This window comes from Elephas maximus, chromosome 17, assembly GCF_024166365.1.
Source record: "Elephas maximus indicus isolate mEleMax1 chromosome 17, mEleMax1 primary haplotype, whole genome shotgun sequence".
NCBI classification, from domain to species: Eukaryota; Metazoa; Chordata; class Mammalia; order Proboscidea; family Elephantidae; genus Elephas; species Elephas maximus.
The window spans coordinates 34,156,519-34,184,205 of NC_064835.1; the positions used below are offsets into that span (position 1 = coordinate 34,156,519).

The following is a 27,687-nucleotide window of genomic DNA, read 5'->3' on the forward strand; positions in this document are numbered from 1 at the left end:
ATCAGGACAGATTAAAATATTTTAAGTATTGCTCTTAAAAGATTAAAATGGAAAGCAGAGATTCAAGCCTGATAATCTCCTAGCTGAACAGAACCATTACGTGTGGTTTAATGTCTGTATATAGTGAGTGAGGAAACTGAATTTATCACAGAACTATACAGGTATAAGGCATATTGTGGATCATCTAGCACTAGCCCCTATTGGACAAACAGATCCCATCCCTGTAGTGGTCCCTGAAAAGCTGTAGAAAATAACACAGAACATAAACTCCGAGTCGAGTTTGAGGTAGTGGTGGTTGCTTCAGGAAGATTATTATTGTGATTTGGAAGGCAATGTTATAGGCGTACTGCTTTTAGCATTGTTTTTACTTCAGAGTTTGTAAAGATAAATTTCATTCAGATGTGTTACCACATCATTATTTGGCACGTTTTTGGATTTTATGGGAGAAAATGTTTAGAAGAAAGCATAGAGAGTCTTATGTAGACAAAGAAGTGGGCAGAAAGATAAAGAGTATTCTATTTTTTATACAGATATAGTAAAACCTGCGAAACCAAGAACCTGTATAAGGCAGAAACCTGTTAGAGAAGGAAACCTTAAATATTTTCCACTAAAACTAGCAATGGAAAAGTGGTAAGACTGCACCCTGTCAAAGGCGGAAAACTTGCAAGACCTGGAAAAACAAGGCAGCCCTGTTGAGTTCCAGTTCTCACAGATTTCACTGCATTGCATCATTTTATACCAGTGCAGGTAGAGTTCCTTATTGGCCAGGTAAAATATTATCATGCGAAACATTAGTGAGACTCAGTTACCTACGGAACTGTTAGCCTTACATACTTCTGGAAAATTTTTAAACCAGCATTTTCACAGGGCCGAGGGAGTTACTTTAAGCTAATACAAACACTTAGTTCTCTTTTATCAAGTAATTCAGCCTGTTTCCATTGTGCTATTATATATTAGAAATGATACCTAATATCATTTCTAATAGAACTGATTGAACTTCCATTGAACTACTTAATTGTTGTTCCCAAGAGATGATGGAGGTGAAGGAGAAGCCCTGAGTCATTGCTACTAAAAGTCAGTATGAACTGACCAAATTTGCCTTGGGTACGAAGTTAGCAAGTAGTATTATACCTAAGTAGCTACTTGGCCTGCCAGTCTATGCAAAGTTCAAGGTGAGCTAGTTCTAGAGCAGTCACCTGACTTGTAGGACAATAGTTTTAGAAGAAAAACAAAAGTTTTGGGAGGAGAACGGAAAACAAGGAACAACTTTTGTAGATACACAGTGAGTGTGTTACACAAGCTCTTGTATCTGCTGAAAATTGCCTCAGTGTTTGAATACTGGAGAAACCACTTTTTCCTTTTTTTTTTTGGTAGGGGCAATATGTATGTTGGCAAAAATGAATTCTTGCAGTATTTGGGCTGGCGTATCATTTAGAGGCTGATCTAGCTACTGCTAAGGACATACCAAAGCCTGTACTTGTTACATATTAAATCTTTTGTGTGTGTTTGTGTATGTGTGTGCTTTAGGTGAAAGTTTACAGAGCAAATTAGTTTCTCATTAAACAACACACATTTTTTGTAACGTTGGTTGCCAATCCCATGACATGTCGGCACTTCCCTTCTTGACCGTTGGGTTCCCCATTTCCATTTGTTCAGCTCTCATGTCCCCTCCTGCCTTCTTGTCCTCTCCCCTGGGCTGGTGTGCCCATTTAGTCTCAGATACCTGCTTGAACTACGTGGGTTATTGTTTGCTTTATGGGCCTGTCTGATCTTTGGCTGAAGGACGAACCCCAGGTGTGACTACATTACTGAGTTAAAAGGGTGTTCAGGGGTCGTGTGTACTCTTACGTTTCTCTAGTCTCTGTCAGACCAGTTATAGTCTGGTCTTTTTTTTTTTTTTGGTAGGTTGTTGGTCTTCTCAAATCATATTCAGTTTTCATTAAGTGACTTTTAAAAAAAGTTCAAGAACTACACCCCCATACACACCTTGTTGTTGTTAGTTGCTGAGGAGTTGGCTGCGACTCGTGATGGCCCTGTGTCCAACGTACCAGAGCATTGACTGGTCCTGCACCATCTCCATGGTTGGTGGTGCGTTTGAGTCCATTGTATAGTGCCTTCCACCCTAAGGGGCTCATCTTCCAGCACTGTATCGGACAGTATTCTTTTGTGATCCATAGGGTTTCCATTGATTGATTTTCAGAATTCGATCACCAGGCCTTTCTTCCTGTCTATCAAGGGTGACCCCTGCAGGTATTTGAAATACTGTTGGCATAGCTTCCAGTATCATAGCAACAGACAAGCCAGCACAGCATGACAAACTGACCAGCGGGTGGTGGATATATAAATATAAGTAAATAAATTAGGTTGTGGTTCGTAATGTTGTATTAAAACAAAGACCATTTGGGATACATAAAATCAATTTAGCAAGGTCGTTTTGTCATTTTTTTCATCCAAAATAGTGAAGCCTGTGAGAGCCAGAATGCTATGGGACCACCTTGTTTTTATGAGTCTCGAAAGTTTTCCACCTTTGATGGAGTGCGGTTTACCACTTTTTTGTTGCCCTCTGTTAATGGGAAGTATTTGAGTTTTTCTTCTCTGACAGGTTTCTGCCTTACACAGGTTCTAGCTTTCGCAGGGTTTACTGTAATAGTTTGGTGTTCGGCGATGATTGCCATCTTCTGATTTACTTTTATGGGGCTTCTGAATTCAGATTAATATGATTTATTGTACAGAGTAATTGGTTTAATGTGGTCTGGGCAATGTCTAAATCATCAGAGGAAGGAGATTTTAGCACAAGGAAGGGATGGTTTGATTTCTCCAGGAAAAAGTGATTAGATGTTTAATAAAAGCAGCATTCAGTGGAAAGTTGCAAGCACTGGTATAGAAACAGCAGAGTTTTCCAGAGAAGTTAGCTGAAATTAGGAGTAAGAAATCACGGAAGATGTTTCCGGAAAAATGCCTGACGTCCCCCCCCCCGACATGATTGAGGCAGGCTTGTCCAGTGAATTAACAGTGAAAATCCAGACTCATACCTTCTTTTTAAAATATAATTTTCATTTGTTGTTGAGAATATACACTGTAAAACATACACCAATTAAACAGTTTCTACATGTACCATTTAGTGACATTGATTACCTTCTTTGAGTTGTGCAACCATTCTCACCCTCCTTTTCTGAGTTGTTGGTGCCTTATTAACATAAACTCACTGTCCCCTAAGGTTACTGTTTAATCTTTCCAGTTGGCGTTGTCAATTTGATCACATATAGATCTTAAAAGAGCATACATAATATTCAGGGCAGACATTTTTTGCTGGTTAAGCTAAATTATTATTCGGTTTTAAGAAGACTTCACGGTGTATTTTTGATTTAAAGTTTAAAGATTATCTAAAGGCAGTAGTTGCAGGGGTTCAGCCAGTCTTCATGACTCCAGAAGTCTGGAGTCCATGAGAATTTGAGATTCTTTTCTGCATTTTTCCCCTTTTGATTAGGATTCTTCTATGGAATCTGATCAAAATGTTCAGTAGTGGTAGCCGGACGCCATCTAGTTCTCCTGGTTTCATGGCAAAGGAGGCAGTTGTTCATGGAGGCAGTTAGCCACACATCCTCCTATTCCTGACTGCCCTTCTGTTGCTCCAGTAGAATAGAGCACAATTGTTGTGCCTTGAATGACCACTTGCAAGCTTTTAGACACCAGGCATGACGCAACTAACTAGGAGGTAGAATAGAAACACCAAACACGTTATTAGGCGAGTTAGCTGGGATGTCCAGTGAAACCATGACCCTGAATACCCAAACCAAGGAACCAAATCCCATGGAGTGTTTGATTGTACATAAGCAGCCTCAGCAGCTACTTTTTTTGTCATTATTGTAAGTGTATCTCTCACACAACTTTTGCCGATTGAACTCTTTACAGGTATACAACTTATGCCGGCAGTTACAATAACTGGCTTTGCAAACTTACTGTTAATGAACACATTACTTCCATCACTGTTAACGCCACTTTTCCCCCTCCCTCCCTCCCACCCCTGGTAACTACTACTAAATTTTGTTCTCTGTGCATTGGCCCTTTCTTGTCTGTTTATGTAAGTGAGGTCATACAACATTTGTCCTTTTGTGATTGACTTATTTAAACTCAGTATAAATAAGCTTCCCAGCTTCCATCCATAGTGTAGCGTGTATCAAGACTTCATTTATTGTTCTGCATCCTACTTTAGTGAGTAGCATCTGGGGTTTTAAAAGCATGTGAGTGGCCATCTAAGATACACCACTGTCCCACCCCATCTAGAGCAAAGGAGAATGAAGAAAACCAAAGACACAAGGGAAAGATTAGTTCAAAGGACAACTACCACAGCCTTCACCAGACTGAGTCCAGCATAGCTAGATGGTGCCCAGCTACCACCACTGACTGCTCTGACAGGGATCACAGTAGAGGGTCCTGGACAGAGCTGGAGAAAAATGTAGAACAAAATTCTAACTCCCCAAAAAAAGACTAGACTTACTGGTCTGACAGAGACTGGAGAAATCTCGAGTATGGCCCTTGAACACCCTTTTAACTCCTGAGGTTCACCCTTCAGCCAAAGATTAGACAGGTCCATAAAACAAAATAAGACTAAATGGGCGCACCAGCCCAGAGGCAAGGACGAGAAGGCTGGAGGGGACAGGAAAGCTGATAATGGGGAGCAGTAGGTCAAGAAGAGGAGAATGTTGACAAGGTCATGGGGTTGGCAGTCAGTGCCACAAATAGTATGTATATTGTTTAATGAGGAACTAATGTGCTCTGTAAACCTTAATCTAAAACACCAAAAAGAAAAAAAAAAAAGACTTTGTTTTTCCTGATGGCTGAGTAGTAGTCCGTTGTATGTATATACCACATTTTGTTTATCCATTCATCTGTTGATGGGCGTTTAGGTTGTTTCTACCTTTGGGCTATTGTGAGTAGTGCTGCAGTGAACATTGGTGTACAAACCTGTGAGCCTCTGCTTACAAGTCTTTTGGGTATATACCTAGGAGTAGAATTGTTCGGTCATGTGGTAGTTCTTTTTTCAGTTTTTGAGGAACCTCCACAATGGCTGTACCATTTTGCATTCCCATCAGCAGTGGGTAAGGAGTTCTTATTCCCCACATCCTACCAGCGTTTGTTATTTTGTTGTTGTTTTCTACCCTAGTGATCCTAGTGGGATTGAAATAGGTATCTCATGGTGGTTTTGATTTGCATCTTTCTGATGGCTGATGATGCTGGTTATCTTTTCATGTGTTTATTGGCCATTTGAATGTCCGCTTTGGTGAAATGTCTGTTCATATCCTTTGCCCATTTAATGATTGGCTTATTTATCTTTTTGTTAAGTTGTTGAAATTTATGTATATATTGGTTATTAGATTCTTGTCAGATATATGATTTCCAAAGATATTCTCCCAGTTGGTAGCTTGTCTTTTCACTCTTTTGGTAATCTGTCTTTTGATGAGCAGCAGTTTTTAGTTTTTATGAGGCCCCATTTATTTATTTTGTCTTTTCCTGTTTGTACTTTTGTAATTAGATAATCCACTGTTGAAAGCTAGGCCTGACAGTGTTGCCGCTGCTTTTTATTCTAAGAATTTATGATTTTAGTTTGTATATTCAGGTCCTTAATCCATTTTGAATTTGTTGTGTGTGATACGAGGCATGGATCCTGTTTCATTTTTCTACATGTGGAAACCCAGTTTTCCCAGCACCATTTATTGAAGAGATTCTTCTTTCCCCATCAAATGGACTTAGCACCCTTGTCAAAAATCTGTTGACCACAGATGTTTGGGTTTATTTCTGGACTGTCAATTCTATTCCATTGGTCTCTGTGTCTATTGTTATACCAGTATCAGGCTGTTTTGATTACTGCAGCTGCATAGTATGTTTTAAAATCAGAGATAGTTAGTCCTCCTACTTTGTTCTTCTCTCTCAACATTGCTTTAGCTCTTTGAGGCCTCTTGACTTTCCATATAAAGTTGATGGTTTTAAGACAGGGAGCAAAAGCCCCGAGATCGGAGGGTGCCTGTTTGAGAAATAGCAAAGAGATCTGTGTGGTTAGAGGAGAGGCAAGTAAAAGAGAAATAGGCTATACTGTCAGGGAGGTAATAGGGGGTTGAGTGTGGAACCTAGAGACTTAGTAAGACAGAGAACAGAGGGGCCCCCAAATGTGCAAACAAAGTAATAAGAAATGGGCCAGGGTGCAGAAACAAAGCCATTCCCCAGAACAGTGGGGCAGGGTATCTAAAAATAGCCCACAAACTTCTGTAAAGTTGCCTTTCAGAAGCAGCTGGGGAAACCAGGCCCAGGGACATGCAGAGAACATCCATCCATGACCACTGTGTGACCTTCCACCACAGGTGGGGAGGGGCTACAACCCCAGCCAGGGAATCGAACCTGGGGAGCGAGAGACTGTGCAGGCGTGACACCCCATAATAAGTCCTGCTACGAATCCCAGAGGCCTTCGGGATAGGAGCCATCTTGAAAAGCTGCTGTGCGTGCACCTTAGTTAACATATCCCCACCTGTGCCTATGAATAAACATGAGTCTTTTCCCGCCCAAGAACTTTAAAAACTCAGGCCCATCTTTTGTGAGACGGGGTAAGCGCTGCTCTAGGCCCTCCTCGTGTCCACTTGCAAGCCTCTTCAATAAAGCTTTGCTTGTGTGGAAAACTGCGTGCCTTACCTGGCCATTCTTGACCAGTGAGAGGCAAGAACCTTATTCCGGTAACAGTTTCTTCTATTTCTGTAAAGGAGGTTTGGATTTTGGTTGAGATTGCGTTGAATCTGTAGATCACTTTGGATAATATTGACATCTCAGACACATACTTTTGAAGGAAATAATAAGTTTCTTAGGCCAACAAAGGATACTCATGAAGTTGTACCTCACTAGATTTAAATATTTAAAAAGTCCCAGCCAATCCAGCCCATGAAGGAAGTCACTCCAAAACATTTATGACCTAGAACCTTAAGTTTTAACAGCATTTGTGTCTGTTCTTTTTTTGTTTGGATATTTTTGTGGCAACACGTGCATTTCAGGAATAGATTCCCAGTTTGTAAAACTATACCTATAGAAAATAAGGTCTGTTATGTAATCTTGATTGTGACTTGGAGTCTCTGGGTTGTGCACATGGTTAAGTGCTTGGCTACTAATGGAAATGTTGCTGGTTTGAGTGCACCCAGAGGAGCCTTGGAAGAAAGGCCTGGTGAATTACTTCCAAAAAATCAGCCATTGAAAACCCTATGGAGCAGTTCTGCTCTGACACAAATGGGGTCACTTTGAGTTGGAGTCACTTCGATGGCAACTGGTTTTTTTTTTTTTTTAATCGTGGCTTGACTTTCAGCTGTCATTTAGTCAGACAGTAAGTGGGGGCTCTCCCATGTGGCAGCTGGAGAATCTTTCACTTTTTATTATGCTCATTTGCATGTTTTCCCCCCTAGTAGGCCAAGCCTCCTCGAGGATGAGGACTTGTGATTTGTTCACCTCGTGGTTGCTGGAGCAGCCTCTTGAAGGCCCTTGAAAGTATTTGTTGACTTGAAACAACAGTAGCTGAATTGGCCATTTCTGTGTGATGGGAACAATCTGTCATAAGCATTGTGTCTGCTCTGGTTGTTTTTGTTGCCTTGAAAGACCTTTGGATTTTGTTCTGTGGTTGTCAGAAACCTGGGAGGGGTGTTTTCGAAGTCTCAACCAGTGTTCCCTTAATGTTTTGTGGACCTAAAGAGTTGGGGGGTGAAGGAGATTGTCCCCCCTGCCCCCCCCCCACCCCCCAGCAATTGGATAAAACAAAAACTTTGGCGCTTAGCACTTACCCACACTGAACCTTTTTAAGATGAAATGTCTCAAGGCCGATTTTCCTAATTCCTGTTCATTCTTTTACTTGTAGCCCACCTACCTGCTTTGAACTAGCCAGGCCTCTTCAGCTTTGTGGCTCTTTAACTGTTTAACTCTTGGCCTTGGCCCCTCGTGGATTTCTCAGGGAGCCATCTGAATACCACATTCTTCCAGTTATGAGAAACTCTTACTAGCTATCATAATGGAAGAAAGTGCATTTAAATAGAATATATGGGTGAATGGAAAAAAAAAAAAAGCTGTTTCAGGGCTTTTCTTCCCTAGCATAGTATTAACTGAAAATTTAACAGAAAGCTTTTAATAAATAGAAATAAGTGCAAGCCACACATGTAATTAAAATTTTCTAGTTAACATCTTTTTTAAAAAGTAAAAATGTGAGATTTTAACATTATCTTTTATTTAACCCAACATATCAAAAAGTCATTTCAGCATCAACATGTAATAAAATTAATGATTTTTTAAATTCTTTTTTAATGTACTAAGTGTTTGAAGTCCTGCATGTATTTCACATTTATAGCGTATCTTAATTTTTGCATACTGTTTTCATTGGAAATATTTTGTCTCGTTTAAAAATTCCAGTAAATTCAGATTTTTGACCTAACATAGCTGGAGCTATGTTGTATCTAGCTGAAATTCTTCTTTGGCACATATAAAAGATTAAAAAATACCTATGCCACAAGTTTTTTTTTTTTTTTTAAGGTCACAAATTGCTTCTTCATAAATTTGCAAGTCTTTAGAGACAAAAAATGTGCTCCAATTAATTAATTAATTCTCAAGGTATTTATACTGAATCACTTCCCTAAGGCTAAAGAATTCAGAATTCAACTTTGGAAGGAGTTGGTCTTTGATATTGTTAAATATTTAATGTGGCTGGCTAGACCTTTCCCTGTCCTGGTTCAAAGAGAGCTGCCTGAATGGAAATTTTTCTGGTTTGGGTGTCAGGAGACCTGGCTTCTGGCCTAGACCCATCTTGGTGACCTTGTACAAGCATGTCTCTCATGTACCTGGGCCTCGATTTCCCCTGCCTGTAAAATGGCAGGTGTCTGACATACACAGCACCAGTACCCTTACCTGTGTTCATGGGAAGATGATCCTTCATTCATCATTTAGTTCAACTTCCTACTGAGTTGATTTCCTAAAGCAGTCTTTAGCCAGAATTATAGTGGTACCGTCGATAAGCTAGCAGACTGTATTGGGATTGTAAAATAGTTCAATGGCATAGCCCTTAGGCAGATTTGGATTTAAATATCTGAATTGATCCAAGGCACAGAGCTTCATAAGAACATAGTTGTTTGTTTCTGAAGCCTGTCTTCTTAACCACCGAGCAAACTGCCTCCTAGACAACAGTGATATTCTAACTCTGCTACTAATTGAATAATTTTTGGAAGCAGATCACCAGGTCTGTTTTCTGAGATCCTTTACATTCATTGTCTGCTTACAGATTTTATATACTTGTCAACACAGTTTGTTCTTCTGTGTGTGTGTTGTAAAAATTTTTGATCGTTTTAGTCTTTGTAATTAGCAATTTCATTGTCCATCATCGTTTGGGCTGTTATTTAATGACATGATGTTTATGGTTATTTCTTTAAAATCCCTGTATTCCTGTTAAAAAGGGATATCATTATTGCTCATGCTTCTTTTTCTAGGTTCACTTAAATAGTATCATTACTAATCCATTCTCAAGTCTTACCTATCTTGAAGGTCAAATTTAGCATTTTTGTGAAATTACTGTCTTTTTCTTTCTGACAGAGTACTTTGCCACTTTTAAGTATTATCTGGTCCTAGTTCTTTGGCTGCGACCCCAAAATGATTATTCTCACATGTGTCTTTAATGTAGTCAGAATCTCCAGACCTACATCTTTATTTATCTTTTAAACTTTTTTTTTTTTTACCTTGATATCCTTTGGCAAGTAAATTAAAAACCACATTCCTATAATTTCCCTTATTCCTGTGTTCTTCCTCTGGACTTAAATCTTTGTTTTAATCCAGCCACTGTCCCAGTCATCTAGGCTTGTAATTGGAGTCGTTTTGACTTCTCTGTTCCCAGGGCTATCTACTTAGTGACTCAGGAGCATGGTTCCTTCTTGTCCATTCGCAAGCCATCCCTCTAGTTCAGCTAGATAACCCACCTGTAATACTGCAGTGGCCTGCTGCTGTCACACTAATCTGCCTAGGTAGGTGATTTCTCATCACAAAACCCTCAAGTGGCTCGCCATTGCCTGCAGAAGGGACCCAGAACTACAAGGATCTTTGCAGTGTAATCCCAACCTCTGTTCTCCCCTCTAGCTAAACTGCTGGGACTCTTTTTGACTCAGTTTATACTCAAAAATATAACCTTCTTTTGAATTCTTCCTGTTCCTTTACAGCTTCTTGGTCTTGATTTATCATGATTCTTTGCCCTTCATGTGCCCTTATCCTGACCAATTTTTTTTCCTGACCACTTTTAAAAAATAAGAGCTTTAAACCATTGCCATCGAGTGATTCCGACTCATAGCGACCCTGTATGATGACAGCTTTATTGAGACATAATTCACACACCCTACCATTCTCTTAGCATATACGATTCAGTGGATTTTAGTATATTTACAGAGTTATGCAACCATCACCTCAATCAATTTTAGAACATTTTCATCACCCAAGAAAGAAACACTACGCCCATTAGCAGTCACTGTACCATTTTACGTCCCCACCAAGAGTATATCATTTATGTGTGTCCTCGTCAACATTTGTTATTGTCTTTTGAGTCTAGCCTTCCTAGTGGATGTGAAGTGGTATTGTGTATGGTTTTGATTTTTATTTCCTTGGTGGCTAGTGATGTTGAGCATCTTTTCATGTGCTTATTGACCATTTGTATATCTTTTTTGGAAATACAATTATTCAGGTCCTGTGCTTACATTTTAATGGATTTTTAAAAATTGTGATTGCATTGTAGGAGTTCTTTGTATATTCTAGATATAAGTCCCTTATCAAATATGTGATTAGCAGATATTTTCTCCCATTTTGTGAGTTGTCATCCTTGGGTTCACTTTCTTGATGGTGATCTTTGAAGCATGTAGGTTTTTTCATTTTGATGATGTCCAGTGTATCTCTTTTTTCTTTTGTTCCCTTTTGCTTTTGGTGTCATAACTAGGAAACCATTGCCTAACCCAAGGTCACAATGTTTTATGCTTATGTTTTATTCTAAGAGCTTTATAGTTTCGGCGCTTATATTTTTGGTTTTCAAGGTAATTTTTGTGTATGGTGTGAGGTAAGGGTCCAAATTCACTCTTCTCTGTGTGGATATCCAGTTGTCCCAGCACCATTTATTGAAAAAACTATTCCTTCCCCCATTGAATTGTCTTGGCACCCTTGTTGAAAATCAGTTGACTGTAAATGTGAATGTTTATTTCTGGACTGCCAGTCCTGTTCCATTGATCTACATGTCTGTCCTCATTCCAGTACCACACTGTCTTGGTAATTGAAGCTTTATAGTAGTAAGTTTTTAAATAAAGAAGCGTGAGTCCTCCAACTTTGTTCTTTTTCAAGATTGTTTTGGCTATTCTAGATCCAATGAATTTTTATGAATCCTAGGACCAATTTGTCAGTGTCTGCAAAGAAGCCACCTGAAATCAATTTGGGGAATATTGCCATCATAGTTCTTTGGGCTGTTAATAAGTCATTTGATCCATCAAGGTGAAGTGTCTTTCCATTTGTTTAGTTCTCTTTAATTTCTTTCAACAGCTTTGTAGTTTTTCAGAGTATACGTTTCAAACTTTTGTTAAATTTATTTCTGTTTCATCTGATGCTATTGCAAGTAGTATTGTGTTCTTCATTTCGTATTCGGATTGTTTGTGCAGGGTACAGAAGTACTTGACTTCTTTTTATCTTGTATTTGGCAACCTTGCTGAACTCATTTGTTCTTTTTTTAAGTGGATTTCTACATACAAGATTATGTTATCTGCAAATAGAGATTGTTTTCGCTTCTTTTTGTTCATTCTGAATGCTGTTTCCATCGTTTTCTTACCTAATTGCCCGGCCAGACTTTGTAGTACAGTGGGATTAGAAATAATGAGTGGACCTTCTTATCTTGTTCCTGATTATAGTGGAACCTAATCAGTTTTTGAAGTTGGGGAAAAGCTGCTGTGGTTAATAAATACTGTGCTGCAGGTGCCAACGGTTGCCCAGTGTTGAAAGTCCATGCTTTTTACCACACCCAGGATAAAAATCACGAAACCTATGGATAAAAAAGTGAGCACACAACTTCAATATATATTTTTATTTTTAAATTACATGCACATCCAGATGTACTAGTGAAGTAGATATATAAAAATGCAGATGGAAACAAAACAGATCAAAGAAGAAAATATCAGGAGAACAGCAAAACTTTGTTTACAGTGCAAAAACCTCACTAAAAATACTTTTTTAGAGAGAGTCATGTGATTAAAATACTCTTCATTAATTTTTAAAAACCTAGACCTTAAATTTCGTGAAATAGCTACTTAAAGGCCTAATTCTAAGTTCACTTTACTTTGATTCTTAGTGATAATGGCTGTCAGAGCTGAAGAAAAGACACTTGATATAGATCCCTAAATCTAAATGGAAGAAGTACTTTGCCGCACTTACTGAATTGTTACCTTCATTTTTCAGTCCTACTGTTAATTATGCAAAAAATTTTGTTGACGGTTAACTAGTAAACTTTTTCCTTGTTCTTGCAGGCTGTCTAACGTATGCCTTTTCTATATTTTTAACAAATGGGTGCAGGACTTAGTAAAACTCTTTATTTTGGAAGCTTTAAAATCAGCTTAGAAGGTTATTTCCAAGTTTTTAAGTGTGCAGATAACACATTTTACTATTTTAGTCAATAACATAACATAATGGGAAAATTTTCCAAATATCAGTTTTTAAAATGTCCTCTCATTAGCCATGGGTTACCTTTTAAAAGCAGTTCTTTTATCACTTATTGTGTAAAATATCACATTTACTTTTAAGGGAAGACCCAAACCAGACCAAACCCATTGCCATCGGGTCAAATCCAACTCATAGCAACCCTACAGGACAGAGTAGAACTGCCCCATAGGGTTTCCAAGGAGCAGCTGGTGGGTTTGAACTGGCGACCTTTTGGTTAGCAGCCGATTCTTAACCACTGCACTGCCAGGGGCCCTTAAGGGAAAGACTTATTTTTTCTAAAATGTCTTCTAGGTGTCTAATACTGACTTAGAGTTGCCATCATAAAAAATGTCAGCAAATACAAACCTGTTTTTTTTTTGTTGTGTTGTTGTTAAAAATGTGTTCTCTTTCAGTTTGATGACTCTTGTAAGTACTTGCCACGAGGTAATCATCACACTTCTGTGTGGTAGGAAAGATTTTACCTTTGCAAGGCCTTGGTAGCACAGTCACCACAACACACTAAAATTCATCACATTAGCTGCAATAGTTTGCTGCGTGGAAGTGGCCCAACAAGTGCAGGCTGCATTGTACTAAGACAGGAAATGTTTTAAACATCTGGGTGACCTAGCGCATCCCACTTTGGGAAGCCCTCATCTGTACTCAGAATTTTCTCACTTCTCATTTTTTACCTGGTTTCATTGTGACCTTGAATCAGTTCGCTGAAGTTACCGCTATTCTCGTAATTATTGAAATCTAGGTATTACTTTTTAGTTATTGCTACTTCTTGTCTCTGCAGTGTATAGTTTCACTGACATACGTTTCTGGATTTTCTTTCTGCCCGTCCATTAAATATTGATATTTCTCGTGGTGCTGTCCTTTTTCACACTACACAGTCTCCCCAAATGATCCTACTGTCTGGGCTTAGAAATTCTTCCGGGCTATTATTGAATTACAAGTCCTTCATTCCAGCCCACATTACCCTCTGGAATTCCTGACCTGTATTTTTGTCTGGTAGATAACTCCACTATCGCCACTTGAGTAACATAGGAGTCTTTCAAAGATAACGTATCCAGAACTGAAGTCTTTCTCCTTCACCAGTCCCCGGCCCCCTCCTGGCCATCCCTCTTGGGATCCCTGTTTTCCCTATCTAGATTAGTAGCTCCACAACTCCCTAGGTGTTGGAATTGGAAACTTGGAATCATTTTTGACCCTTCCTTCATGTCTCTTGCTCTAAGTCCTCAGTATTTCTCTAGCCTGCCCACTTCCTATCAATACTGCTCCTGCCTTTGTTCATTGTCTTTTTGCCTGGTTGAATGCAGTGGCTTCCTAACTGGCCTTCTTGTCTATAATCTTTTTCCCTCCACATAATCTTTCCATATGACACCCTCTCACATTCTAAAGTTGCCCAGGAAGGCCATACACATGCTAGAAGAGCAGTCAGCCACAGTTTCCTTGGAGAAGAGGTTCTGAAGACCCCTACCCCCGCCGTTCCTCTACTGTGCTAAGCCTGTAGCACACCTCTGTTACAGCTCTTCTCATGCCTACAGTATGCTTATGGTCTCCACTTCCTTGCCTCTCATTCCTAATGCATACATTATACTGTAATTGTGTATTACTCTGTGTTTGGGTCTCGTCTCTAAGACTTTGAACTCCCTAAATATACATACTGAGTCATTTCTGTTTACCGAGTGACCAGCATCTCGACTGGAATATACACGTGCTCCTCACTTATCACCTATCTCTTTATCTGACATTTTGCATGCATGACGGTAGTGAAAATTTATTCTCTGACTGTTTTGCACATTAATGACATATGGCTGGCAGTAACGAACGCCAGGGTGTGAGGTGAGAGTAACACTGGCTGTGATGGTTAAGGTTATATAATGTCAGTTTGGATAGGCCATGATTCTCAATGGTTTGGCAGTTATATAATGATGTAATTTGGCACTTAGGTAATGATGTAGTTGCCTGCCATTTTGCGATTTGATGTGGTCATCCTCCATTTTCACATAATGGCGATTTTCACGTAATAACCTGATCTTTGGAACCTAACCATGTTGATAAGTGAGAGTGAGGGGTGGGTGTAATTGTAAAATGATCAAATGAAATAGTCTTTGAGTAAAGGGTCAAATTTTATTAAAGGGCATTATGTTTAAAATAATCAGAAACAAAAGCTTGTGATCTTGTGAACACTTTCCCATCTTTAGTTTTCAATATATTTATTCATAGTTAGCTTTTGAATTGTTGCATTTCAGAAGATAGAGGTGAAGGATTCTAGTTTGTTCTAGCTTGTGTCCGGTGAGAGAATCAGACCAACAAAAATAAAGAACAGGATAGAAGAGAAGATGTCAACAAAGTCTTGAAGATGGAAAGTAGATGGACCCGAGTAACTGAGCACACCAGAAAAAGCAGAAACCTAAACTGAGAGCACACTGACTGGCAGAGCAGAAATCAGATAGGCTGAGGAATTGAAGCACTAGAACCTCTGAAGACAGTGAGGCAGGAAACAGGGAAGTGATTGAACTAAATATAAAGGGCAGTTAACTTCCTAAGGCTTTTCCCCACCTCACACCTCAGGAAGAGACTTGAGGTTTACTCTAGAGACGTGGGAGCTGTAGGCCTAGCAGGAGAAAGATAAGGAGAAGTGAAAGCCTCCCCGAGAAGCCCCAAGAACTCTGACAAGGCAGGCTTTTCCCCAGACAGGGAGCTGTGGCTCCTCTCTGGAGGAGTGAAGCCCACTCCCTGACAAGTCTTGTCCATGTACAGAAACCTTCTTAAACGTGAATTAGATGGCTTAGAATCACCAAGCATTTCAGGAAAGCCTTGAGCATGAAAAAAAGGAACAGAACAGACATGGGTGGGGCGGGGGGCAATTGAAGGAAATAGGAAATGCAGGGAACAGAAGAATAATGTCAGGTATGCTGTTAATATCTACCTTAAAGAGTAGGTGGTGTTATATCTATGAAATAGATTGCAACTAGGGAAAAAGAAAAAGACAGAGTGCAAGGAAGAGCTCCTGGACATTAGAAACATGGTACCAGAAATTTAAAAATCTGGTAGAAATCTTCTAGAACACAGGAAAAAAAGAACCTGGAAAGGAAAAGGTAAGAAAAGTAGAAGAGCTATAGGAAGAGAGAACAGAGGAAACAGGGCTGAGCGTGTCCAGACTGAAGTGGCCCAGTGAGTGACAAAAATATCTGCACTAAGGCACACTGTGATGAAATTTCAGAATACCAGCCGGAGATTGAGGAGATCTTAGAATGTATTTCGATATAGAAAAGTAGACCTGCATAAGGGGTTAAGAATCTGATTGGCCTTAAACCTACCAACAGCAGTGCTGGGAGCTAGAAGACAGTAGCTCCATACCTTAAACTCTTAAGAAAATTATTTCCAGTGTACAGTTTGGTGTTCACCCAAATTCCAATGAAGTGTGTGTATGGAATAAAAACTTCTTTTTAAAAAACCTGTCTTGTTTGAAATTCACCGTTCATACACTTTTGGGAAGTCTTGGGAAGATATGAGCCACAAAAACAAGGAAATAAATTAAGAAAGGGGAAAACACTGAGTTAGGAAACGGGAAAGGCAAAAGGAATTTTCATCCAAAGTTAGTTGATGGCACAGGATGACGGCTGTGCTCAGGCCTAGAGAATCATCGGTCCAGCTGAAGCAGGAAAATGGAGGGCCTGAGTAGGGATGTCGTCCAGAAAAAAGAAAATGAAACCAGTGGATCTCGTGGTGCGTCTGACTGTATATTGAAGGGAATATTACAGGTCTTTTTGGTAATTTCAGGAGGAATTAGCAATTGGTACATGTAAAACTAAGCAGGCAGTTGCTAATTCTGAGGGAGATCGATGTCTAAGAAAGCAAATGTAGTCATAGTATACTTTTTATGTTATGATCGTGTAAATAAGGAGCACCGATTTGATAACAGAAGAAAGGGAAGTGGGTGGGTGGGTGAGTGTCTATCTAGGATGTGGTTGGTGGTTTAAGAGTTAAATCCATTTTTAGTAAGAAGTTGATAATGTTTGGACTGAAGAATCAAGGTATGGAAATAGCAGAGTGTGTTTAGTGTCTTAGTTATCTAGTGCTGCTGTAACAAATACCACAAGTGGATGGCTTTAACAAACAGATTTATCTTCTCACAGTTAGGGGTCTAGAAGTCCACATTCAGGGTGCCATCTCTAGCAGTAGGCTTTTTCTGTCAGCTCTGGGGGAAGGTCCTTGTCTTTTCAGCTTCTGTGTCCTGGTTCCTTGGAAGTTTCCATGTGGCATGGTATCAGTCTTCCCCCATCTCTTCTCTCACTTGTTTAATCTCTTTTATATCTCAAGAGAGATTGACTCACGATACACCCTACATTAACCCTGTCTCATTAGCATAACAAAGACAACCCATTCGCAAATGGGCTTATAACCACAGGAATAGAGGCCAGAGTTTTCAACACATATTTTGGGGGAGACAAATTCAATCAGTAACACGTAGGAATGTGGGGATGAAAGGGCAAAAAGACCTGAAAGCAGCTGCCCTGAGAAGCAGGCTGGGGGTTGAAGATTGCACTTCTGTCATGAGCCTTGTACGTTGTGGCTTTAAGAACTGTGTACATGGGCTACTTTCACCAAAATTAAAATTAAAAAATTGAAACTTGCATACTATACAAACTTCTCTTGTCATTTATTTAACTTGCTGTTCACTGCCAATCCATTTATATGAAGACAGGTACAATGCCAGCTGTTTAGACATTGCTGCTGACTGATACCTGCTGACTTATATTGGTTTAACTAAATGTCCCAGGGGAGCAAAGAGCACAGGCTTTGGAGTCAGATGTTGGCTTACTTGGGTATAAATGATAGCCTACCGTAGTCCAGGTGCTTTTCCCGATACAGTGGTTAGAAAAAATAGACGGAGTCCCTCCACATGAGGACATGGACAGTGCAAGTAAACAAGCAGGGTAGTTTTAGAATGTCTGAGGAAAATGAACTGTGGTGTAATGGGTTAGGAAAGGTTGCTTAGATAGAGTTATCCAGAAGGCCCATCAGAGGGCACACATTGGCGTTGAGTTCAGCTCAGGGAAGAGCAGGGGAAGGGAGTTCTAGGTGGAGGGCCTTAGGGCAAGAAAGTCCCTGGCGTGTGTGGGAAACACAAAGAGGTTGGTGCTGAGAGCAAGGTTCAAAAAAAAAAAAAAATACCGCTTTGCCATCGAAGTGATTCCAACTCATAGTGACCCTATAGGACAGAGTAGAACTGCCCCATAGCATTTCCAAGGAGCACCTGGTGGATTCGAACTGCCAACCTTTTGGTTAGCAGCCAAACTCTTAACCACTGAGCCACCAGGGCAAGGTTGGGGTGATGAAATGATTTTGGAGATTGAAGCAGGGGCCAGATCATGGTGGGACTTTGAGGCCATGTTAAAGAGTTTGAATCCCTTGGAACAGAAGAGTAATATGATCTGACTTGAGGTTTGAGGCTATTCAGAACGCCCTGTGGAGAGTGGGTCACAGGAGGGCAAAAGGAGACACAGCTCCTCAGCAGCCCAGCCAACAAGTGGCACAAAAGTGGTATTTTACTGTCCACTTTGGGTGTGTGTTGTGTGCTCACACACGATTACATTCTTTTTATTCCTTGTCTTCACTTTTATGTAGTTTTTCCTGCTGTCCTTCATGGTTTATTTAGTAGTTAGGGGGCTTGAGCCCAGGAAGGCTAATTAATGGCTGATGAAGCAAACAGGAAACACACGGACTTGCAGCTCACACCAGCTTTATTACTTTATATTATTAAGTTGCTGATAATTACAGAAATATACATGGGCACGGGTCCAAGACAGGAAGAATTATGGTCTGCAGGCAGACCTGGTGTGAGCTGATAATATAGCCTGTGTTTACTTTTAAATTTAAATGCTACATAAATCATAGGAAAGATGTCTTTTTGACTTGCTTTCAGCTTGGAGAGGGTGGAGCTCATCCATATTTTTGTTATTGTTACAGTTTTAATGGACATTTTAAGTTAGTGATTCATTACATAAAATTGCTCTCTGAGTAAGTATTACTTGCACCTGCTAAAATGTTTAGTAAAATATCTGTATGGGAATTGCCATTTGTACCTTAGAAAGTGAATTTCCATTCCTCTGTGATTTGAAATCGACTTGACGACAATGGGTTGGGTTTGCGTTTTGCTCTCTGAAGGTCCTTGTGGCAAATTGTCTTATTTTCTAGTAATGAACAAGGAATTTCTGACAAGTTAATTCTTGCTACCTTTCTGCATCACAGACTGTAATGAACTAAGCCTGTAGTTTCCAGTATTTTAGTTTTAATGGAATAGTCAAACTGAGAGAAAAGGTTTTAGATAAGGTTTTCAATATTACAGAAAAAAAAAAAAACACTACCCACTTACCATCATTTTATGAAAAAACACTTTAATAACACAAGATAGAAAGAATATAATCTTAGAATATTGGACAGTCACTCAAGAGAGGACAGGTAGCATTTCTGTACCCTTACACATTCATAGATGCACACATATGTACGCCAGACCTTTCTTAATTTTGTGATTTTTCAGGAAACCTGTTATAGACCCTGTTAGCCCTCTTCCTCTCATGAGTGTTAGGGAAGGTTTGCTTTCAAACACTAGTAAAAACCATTGTGTGTATTAAAACATGAGTGTCTTCAGCTGCATGGATTTGCCAGTTATCTTTTTTGGATGCTGCACTCAAGGCAGAGAGACCCAGTGGAATCGGTTTCAGATCTCTGAGTTGGTGTTGGCTATTCATGTTTGTGGTTTTAACATTTTTTTTTTTTTTTAAATAATGTTTTCGGGGAAAGTTTATACAGCAAATTAGGTTCCCATTTAACAATTGCCGAACAAATTGTTCAGAGACATTGGTTACATTTGTCATAATGTGTTAATATTCGTATTAATTCCTTTTTGGATGTTTTGCGTGTGGCTTTAATATTTGAAGTGAGTTATATTGTGTTCCAGCCAAAGCTGACACATTGGATAGTTCCTCCTCACCTTAATCTTCTTAATAATAATCAAAGTTGATTATTTATTTTAGTGAAATTGGCCTGCCTGAATAATAGAATATTTTTAAAAGAAGTGTGATTTATTGCAGAAGTCCTCCTTTCCCCCTGCCGGTCATTGGTATTATTTTATTATCATTGGATCAATAATGATTTAGAATGAGCATGTGTAATTATCTAGTACTTCTGGGTGTTTGTTACTTGAAATCATCTCACCCTTTTAAGGTTTAGAAAACATCACAGTATGTATCCTCCCCCACCACACACACAGTATTTCGCACACTCTTAATAAATAACTGCTGAAGTAATACTGGCCAAACGAGTTCAAAAGTTAAGCCCAAGTTCACATCATTTAGATCATCTTAGGTTAGTACTGAAGCCTCCTGGCTTCCTGACCTTTGCAGTTAGCATGCCTTGGCGAAGTATGACAGATGGCTGCTTTACTTTGGAATCAGCTAATTCTGATTCAGTGAGGGAAGCTTTCTTTCCAAGCCATGTTTCTTGTGCATTAGAAGTTTTAAGAAAGTAGAGTTCTGTTTGCTGTAGTGTGGACCAAAGGCTGAAGCTGATAGTGTAGGTGCCATTTACTGCAGCCGTTGAAATTTAGGCAGCACAATATTTGTGTTGCACAGAGGTGAAAACTGAAATCCAGAGCGATTGGATACCTTTCCTGAGGTTACATAGCTAATAGAGGGAAAGTCCCACAAGAAAGTGAATTTTGAGAAATAACTTCCCTAGTGCCCTTTTGGTGACAGAATTGTCACAGTACAGCCGCAGATTCATCTTAACCTCACTCCTGTGCCAGCCCTAAGACTGCAGAGCCAGAAAACCAGCAGCTCCAGCTATTTAAGTAGTAGGGGTTGTGTTAAATTGTTTAGGTAGAATGGTGGTGACTGGATTCCCACAGACTAAAATGTGGAGCATTAATGCAGCGTCCTTTTAGGCATGCTCAAACTTGATAGGCAGAGAAGAAGCGTGCAGTCTTTTAACCCATTTCATCCCATCCTGGATTAGGGGAGGATGACCGGTCACGTGGGACTTCAGATGTTCTTCCTGTGTGCCCGTGATTTAAGCCTCAGTTCTGGATAATTCCAGCCAGAGAGAATTAAATCTTACTGGGACAGCCCAGTGATGCTGCTGCTGACATTTGAGTGCTTACTCTGCAGCAGGCGTTGGCTTAGTGCCTATGTAAAGCATTATCTTACTTTAATCCTCACCACAGGCCAGAGAGGAGTAGGTATTTTAGTGGTCCTGCTTCACAGATGAAGAAATTGAAAGCCTGATCATAGTAATAGCTGCCAACACTGGAAGAGCTCCTTCTTTGTGTCAAGTACTGTCAGGAACTTTGTATGTATTCACTCATTTAAATCTCAGAATAACACTATGATGTGTAGGCACCATCCAGACCAAAACCAGACCTGCTGCCATTGAGTTGATTCCCACTCCTAGAACCCTGTAGGACAGAGTAGAACTGCCCCATACTGTTTCCAAAGAGTGACTGGTGAATTCATACTGCCGACCTTTTGGTTAGCAGCTGAGCTCTTAACCACTGTGTCACCAGGGCTCCTATAGTAGTCATCATTTTATAGATGAGCAATCTAGACTCAGGTTAGCTGACCTGCCAGACATGACATAGTGCATCATTGATGGTACCTCTTAAAGAGCCCTGGTGGTACAAACGGTTAAGGTTGGCAGCTTGAACCCACCCAGCGGCTCCAAGGGAGAAAGATCTGCTCATCTGCTCCCATAAAGATTACAGCCAAGAAAATCCTATGGGGCTGTTCTGCAGTGTCATATAGGGTCTCTGTGAGTTGAAATCAACTCGCTGGTACCTAACAACAACAACTTAGAGCCACCACGTCATGCTCTACCTCTGAGGTAAGTGGTGTAATCAACAGAAGGCTAGTGGATGGCCAAAGCTGTCCCTAGTGCTTCTGTATCCCTGGAAATTGGTTTTTTAGAATTCCTGTTTTACTATGGGGAATTGAAAAGGAAACTGTAACGATCCCATCTTGGAATTTTAGGTTTATGAACCACCTATTTGACATAAAAATATCTTATGTATTTTTAAGTAACATCCCTTATAAAAGATTCTTAGTGCTCATCTCAGAGACACATACTGAAGTATAGACCTCGGTTGAATCTTGGTACTTGGATCCTTACCAGTGTGATCCAGATGGACAGATTACCATGTTCCTATAAAAAGCCTGAGAGTCTAAACCATTTTCAGTTTTGGAAATGATACCTCATTTAAACTTATAAAGCAGGGGCTATTTGTATAAATTACTGTTTATTAAATAATGCCTAATAGGTGGTGTATGTCAGTGGGGGAATGATGCTCTTGGTGTTCTCCCCCAAACCTAATTCACTAGTCCCTAATTAGAATTAAGTTCAAAAGTAAAAAAAAAAAAGGCCAAGTATTTCCAAGTTGGTGTAATGCAAGCTGTCACTTTTAAGAATAGGTTTTCTCAGTTTGCTGCTAAAACCAGAAAATGCTTAACAAGAATCCTGCCATTTTATTAAATGGTGGGTTGAAATGCTTGAAGCTTGGATTTTTTTTGTTGTTTGTTTTTAAACTCAAATCTTCACCACTCTGCTGTGGAAGAAGACACTCTAAAGGCTCTAAAGTGACCTTTTTGACTGTGAAACAAAAGTGGAATTTCTTTATATATTAGGCTATGGGTCAGAATTGTTATGTTGTTATTAGGTGCTGTTGAGTTGATTCCGACTCATAGTGACCCTATGCACAACAGAAAGAAACACTGCCTGGTCCTGCACAATCCTCACAATTGTTGCCATGCTTGAGCCCATTGTTGGAGTCACTGTCAGTCCATCTTGTTGAGGGTTTTCCTCTTTTTTGCTGACCCTTTACCAAGCATGATGTCCTCCAGGGATTGATCCTTCTTGATAACATGTCCAAAGTATGTGAGACATAGTCTTGCCATCCTTTCTTCTAAGGAACTTTCTGGTTGTACTTCTTCCAAGACAGATTTGTTCATCCTTTTGACAGTCCATGGTATATTCAATACTTTTCGCCAACACCGCAATTCAAAGGCTTCAGTTCTTCGGTCCTCCTTATTCATTGTCCAGTTTTCACAATTGCGTATATTGCATATGAGGCGATTGAAAACACCATGGCCTGGGTCAGGCGCACCTTAGTCCTCAAGGGGACGTCTTTGCTTTTCAATACTTTAAAGAGGTCATTTGCAGCCAGTTTGCCCAGTGCAGTGCACCTTTTGATTTCTTGACTGCTGCGTCCATGGGTGTTGATTGTGGATCCAAGTAAAATGAAATGATTGACAGCCTCAGTCTTTTCTCCGTTCGTCATGATGTTGCTTATTGGTCCAGTTGTGAAGATTTTTGTTTTGTTTATGTTGGGGTGTAATCCATACTGAAGGCCGTGGTCTTTGATCTTGAGGAAGTGCTTCAAGTCCTCTTCACTTTCAGCAAGCTAGGTTGTCATCTGCATAATGCAGGTTGTTAATGAGCCTTTCTCCCATCCTGATGCCCCATTCTTCTTCTCATAGTCCAGCTTCTTGGATTATTTGCTCAGCATACAAATTGAATAGGTATGGTGAAAGGATACAACCCTGGCCGCACACCCTTCCTAACTTTAAACCATGCAGTATCCCATTGTACTGTTAGAACAACTGCCTCTTGACCCATGTACAGATTCCTCATGAGCACAATTACATGTTCTGGAATTCCCATTCTCTGCAATGTTATCCGTAATTTGTTATGATCCACACAATTGAATACCTTAGCATAGTCAAGAAAACACAGGTTAACATCTTTCTGGTATTCTCAGCTTTCAGCCAGGATCCATCTCACATCAGCAACGGTATCCCTGGTTCCGCGTCCTCCTCTAAATCTGGCTTGAATTTCTGGTAGTTCCTGTCGATATACTGCTGCAGCTGCTTTTGAATGATCTTCAGCAAAACTTTGCTTGTGTGTGATATTAATGATATTGTTTGATAATTTCCACATTCGTTTGGATCACCTTTCTTGGGTATAGGCATAAGTATGGATCTCTTCCAGTCGATTGGCCAGGTAGCTGTCTCCCAAATTTCTTGGCATAGATGAGTAAGCACTTCCAGTGCCGCATTCATTTGTTGAAACATCTCAGTTGGTATTCTGTCAATTCCTGGAGCTTTTTTTTTCCTGCCAGTGCCTTTAGTGCAGCTTGGACTTTTTCCTACAGTACCGTCGATTCCTGATTGTATAGTACCTCCTGAAATGGTCAAACATCAACCAATTCTTTTTGGTATAGTGACTCTGTGTATTCCTTCCATCTTCTTTTGATGCTTCCCTGCGTTGTCTAATATTTTCCCTGTAGAATCCTTCACTATTGCAACTTGAGGCTTGAATTTTTCTTCAGTTCTTTCAGCTTGAGAAATGCCGAGCATGTTCTTCCCTTTTGGTATTCTATCTCCAGGTCTTTGCACATGTCATCATACGACTTTGTTGACTCTAGACGCCCTTGGAAATCTTCTGTTCACGTCTTCTACTTCATCATTTTTTCCTTTTGCTTTAGCTACTTGATGCTCAAGAGCAAGTTTCAGAGTCTCTTCTGACATCCATTTAGGTCTTTTCTTTCTCTCCTGTCTTTTTAATGACCTCTTGCTTTCTTCATGTATGATGTCCTTTATGTCATTCCACAACTTGTCTGGTCTTCTGTCATTGGTGTTCAGTTGGTCAAATCTGTTCTTGAGATGGTCTCTAAGTTCAGGTGGAATATGCTCAAGGTCATACTTTGGCTCTCGTCGACTTGCTCTAATTTTCTTCAGTTTCACTTTGAACTTTCCTATGGGTAATTGATGGTCTGATCTGCACTCGGCCCCTGGCCTTGTTCTGACTAATGGTATTGAGCTTTTCCATCATCTCTTTCCACAAATGTAGTCAGTTTGATTTCTTTATATTGAATCTGGCAAGGTCCATGTATATAGTTACTGTTTATGTTGGTGAAAAAAGGTATTTGCAATGAAGAAGTTGTTGGTCTTGCAAAATTTCTGTCGTGTGATTTCCAGCATTGTTTCTGTCACCAAGGCTGTATTTTCCAACTACTCATCTTTCTTCTTTTGTTTCCAGCTTCTGCATACCAATCACCAGTAATTATCGATGCATCTTGATTGCATGTTCCATCAATTTCAGAGTGCAGAAGTTGGTAAAAATCTTCAATTTCTTCATCTTTGGCTTTAGTGGTCGGTGTGTAAATTTGGATAATATTTGTATTAACTGGTCTCCCTTGTAGGCGTATGGATATTATCCTATCACTGACAGGGTTGTACTTCAGGATAGATCTTGAGTTGTTTTTTTTTTATGATGAATGTAATGCCGTTCCTCTTCAAGTTGTCATTCCTGGCATAGTAGACCATATGATTGTCCAATTCAAAATGGCTAATACCAGTCCATTTCAGCTCACTAATACCTAGGATATCAGTCTTTATGAGTTCCATTTCATTTCTGACGATTTCCAATTTTCCTAGGTTCATTCTTTGTACATTCTGTGTTCCAATTATTAAATGGATGTTTGCGGCAGTTTCTTCTTATTTTGAGTCGTGCCACGCCAGCAAATGAAGGCCTCGAAAGCTTGACTCCATCCACATCACTAAGGTCGACTCTACCGTGAGTTGGCAGCGCTTCCCCAATTGTATTTTGAGTGTCTTCCAACCTGGGGGAGCTCATCTTCCGGCACTATATCAGCAAGTGTTCTGCTGCTTTTCATAACATTTTCACTGGCTAATTATTTTCAGAATTAGACCGCCATGTACTTCTTCCTTGCCTGTGTTACCCTGGAAGCCCAGCTGAAACCTGTCTGCCATGGGGGACCCTGCTGGTATTTGAATACTGGTGGCATAGCTGCCAGCATCACAGCAACGTGCAGGCCCACACAGTACAACAAACTGACAGATGTGTGGGGACAGAATTGTCACAGTCCTCCAATTATAAAAAAAAAAAAATAGACAAATGAAATTTAATATTTGTACACATTGGGTTCTGCTACAATAGAATGTGTCCCTGTGTTCAGCCTGACATGTTACGTTTTTCAGGTACTGGGCCTTCGCTGATTATACTTACAAATTGCCCTATCGAACGCACTTTTTCTTTTCTGATAGATTTTACTCAAGATTGACACCATTAAACCTAGATTCAAATCCAGGCAGAATTTGAACAGGATGGGGGGCGGGGGGACCAAAGTTTTTATTTTGAACGAATCTTAAACTTAAATAAAAAGTTGCAAACATACAATGGTACACCCCTATTCCACCCGCTGCTTTCCTGAATGTTAATGCCTTGCATAATAATCATAGTACAGTGATCAAAGCTAGAAGGTTAACATAGGTATAGTGCTGTTACCTGAATTATGGACCTTGTTCAAATAATTGCACCAGGTTTTCCACCAGTGTCCTTTTACTGTTCCAGTATCCTATCCAGGATCTCCCATTGCATTTGTTATTTCTCTTTAGTCTTTTCCAGACTGTAGCAATCCCTCAGTCTTTCATGACCAGTACTGGTAAATATCTTACTGCATGGTGGTCACTTGGTTAAAGTGGTGTCTGACAGGTTTCTCCAGTGTGAAGTAGTTGTTTTCCCTTTTGTAGTTAATAAATGTCTTGGGAGGAGGGACCGTGAAACTGCTAAGAGTAGGATTTTACTCACTTTGTTCAGTTAAGCCCCTTGAGCATTTGATGATGGTTTATGGGCATAGATGTAAATCATTTCAATTTTCACTAAGTGCCGCTCAGGAATGAAACAGTTATGTGATATTTGTATCTATTAGTAGATTGTCAGTTTACTTTTTTTTTTTAAAGACCTTTGAGTAAGTGTGCTGTGTCTGTTGATAATACTAGCTTGCAGGTGGCTACTCAGTGCTACAAAGGCACTCTTCAGTATTTATTACAGCTAGAACCATGTGGATGTGATTTGTCAGCATGAAGCTTGAACACTGAAGTGTGGGTAATGCAGGGCCTTTCCATCCAAGGGAAACCCTGGTGGTGTAGTGGTTAAGTGCTACAGCTGTTACCCAAAGGGTTGGCGGTTCGAATCCGCCAGGCGCTCCTTGGAAACTCTATGGGGCAGTTCTACTCTGTCCTATAGGGTGGAAATCGACTCAGTGGCGCTGGGTTTGGTTTGGTTTTGGTCCCATCCAAGGAAACTTTCAGTAATGGAATCAAAATGTTCCCCTTTGGAGGGTGCTCCTCTCATGCAGGCACTTTCTCAGTCCCTGGAGCCAAATGTGATTCTGGACAATAGCTTACGCGAGGGAAGAAATAACGGAGCTTGGATATTTTCTTTGGATTGGGAGGCTTGTATTAGTCCTGAGCAGCTTTGTGCAAGGAGTTAAGTCTTACTGTGCCTCAGGAATTGAATCCCCTAAAGCAATGATTGAAGACACTGATTTAAATTAGTTTCCGATTTAGATTTATTTATAGTTACATATTTATTTATTGCTTTAAGCTATTTCAGGTTTTCAACCAAGTTATTAGAGGCACTTTTTACCAAGTTGAATTTCTGTCCTTGGATAGCTAAACTCTTTTCCCCAAGCCAAACTAATAAAATGGAATTTCTTATTAAGAATGAATTATTAAATAAAATGGAAGCACAGGGCTAGGGAAACAATTGATGCAGTTTGTCTGCAAAGCCTTAAAAGTGTTGCAGTGTCCATAGATCACAAGGACTGGCTTAAGTGCCAAAACATGGGGCATTAATTTGCTTTTTGAGAGGATTCCAGAGTCACAGGATATCAGAAGTGCTGACTTGGCAGTGAAATCTCATTTGTAACATGTTAGATGAGGAAACAGATTGATTTATATATTGGCATAATGGATCAAGGCAGTGCATACTTAAGAAAATGGAAAGCGTGTTAAATAAAAGCATTTTCAAAGTAGAGAAGCGTAAACATTACAGAAAACATCATCCTATTGTGTTCTACGTAAGGTTGGGGTATGTTTGATTAGCCGA

The 27,687-nt window shown here is 39.9% G+C and overlaps 1 protein-coding gene across 4 annotated transcripts in view; it reads left to right on the forward strand.

Annotated features, from left to right (window-relative positions):
- APLP2 (amyloid beta precursor like protein 2) overlaps positions 1–27,687 on the forward strand; it is an 87,262-nt gene that overhangs the window by 13,316 nt on the left and 46,259 nt on the right. The window lies entirely within an intron of this gene.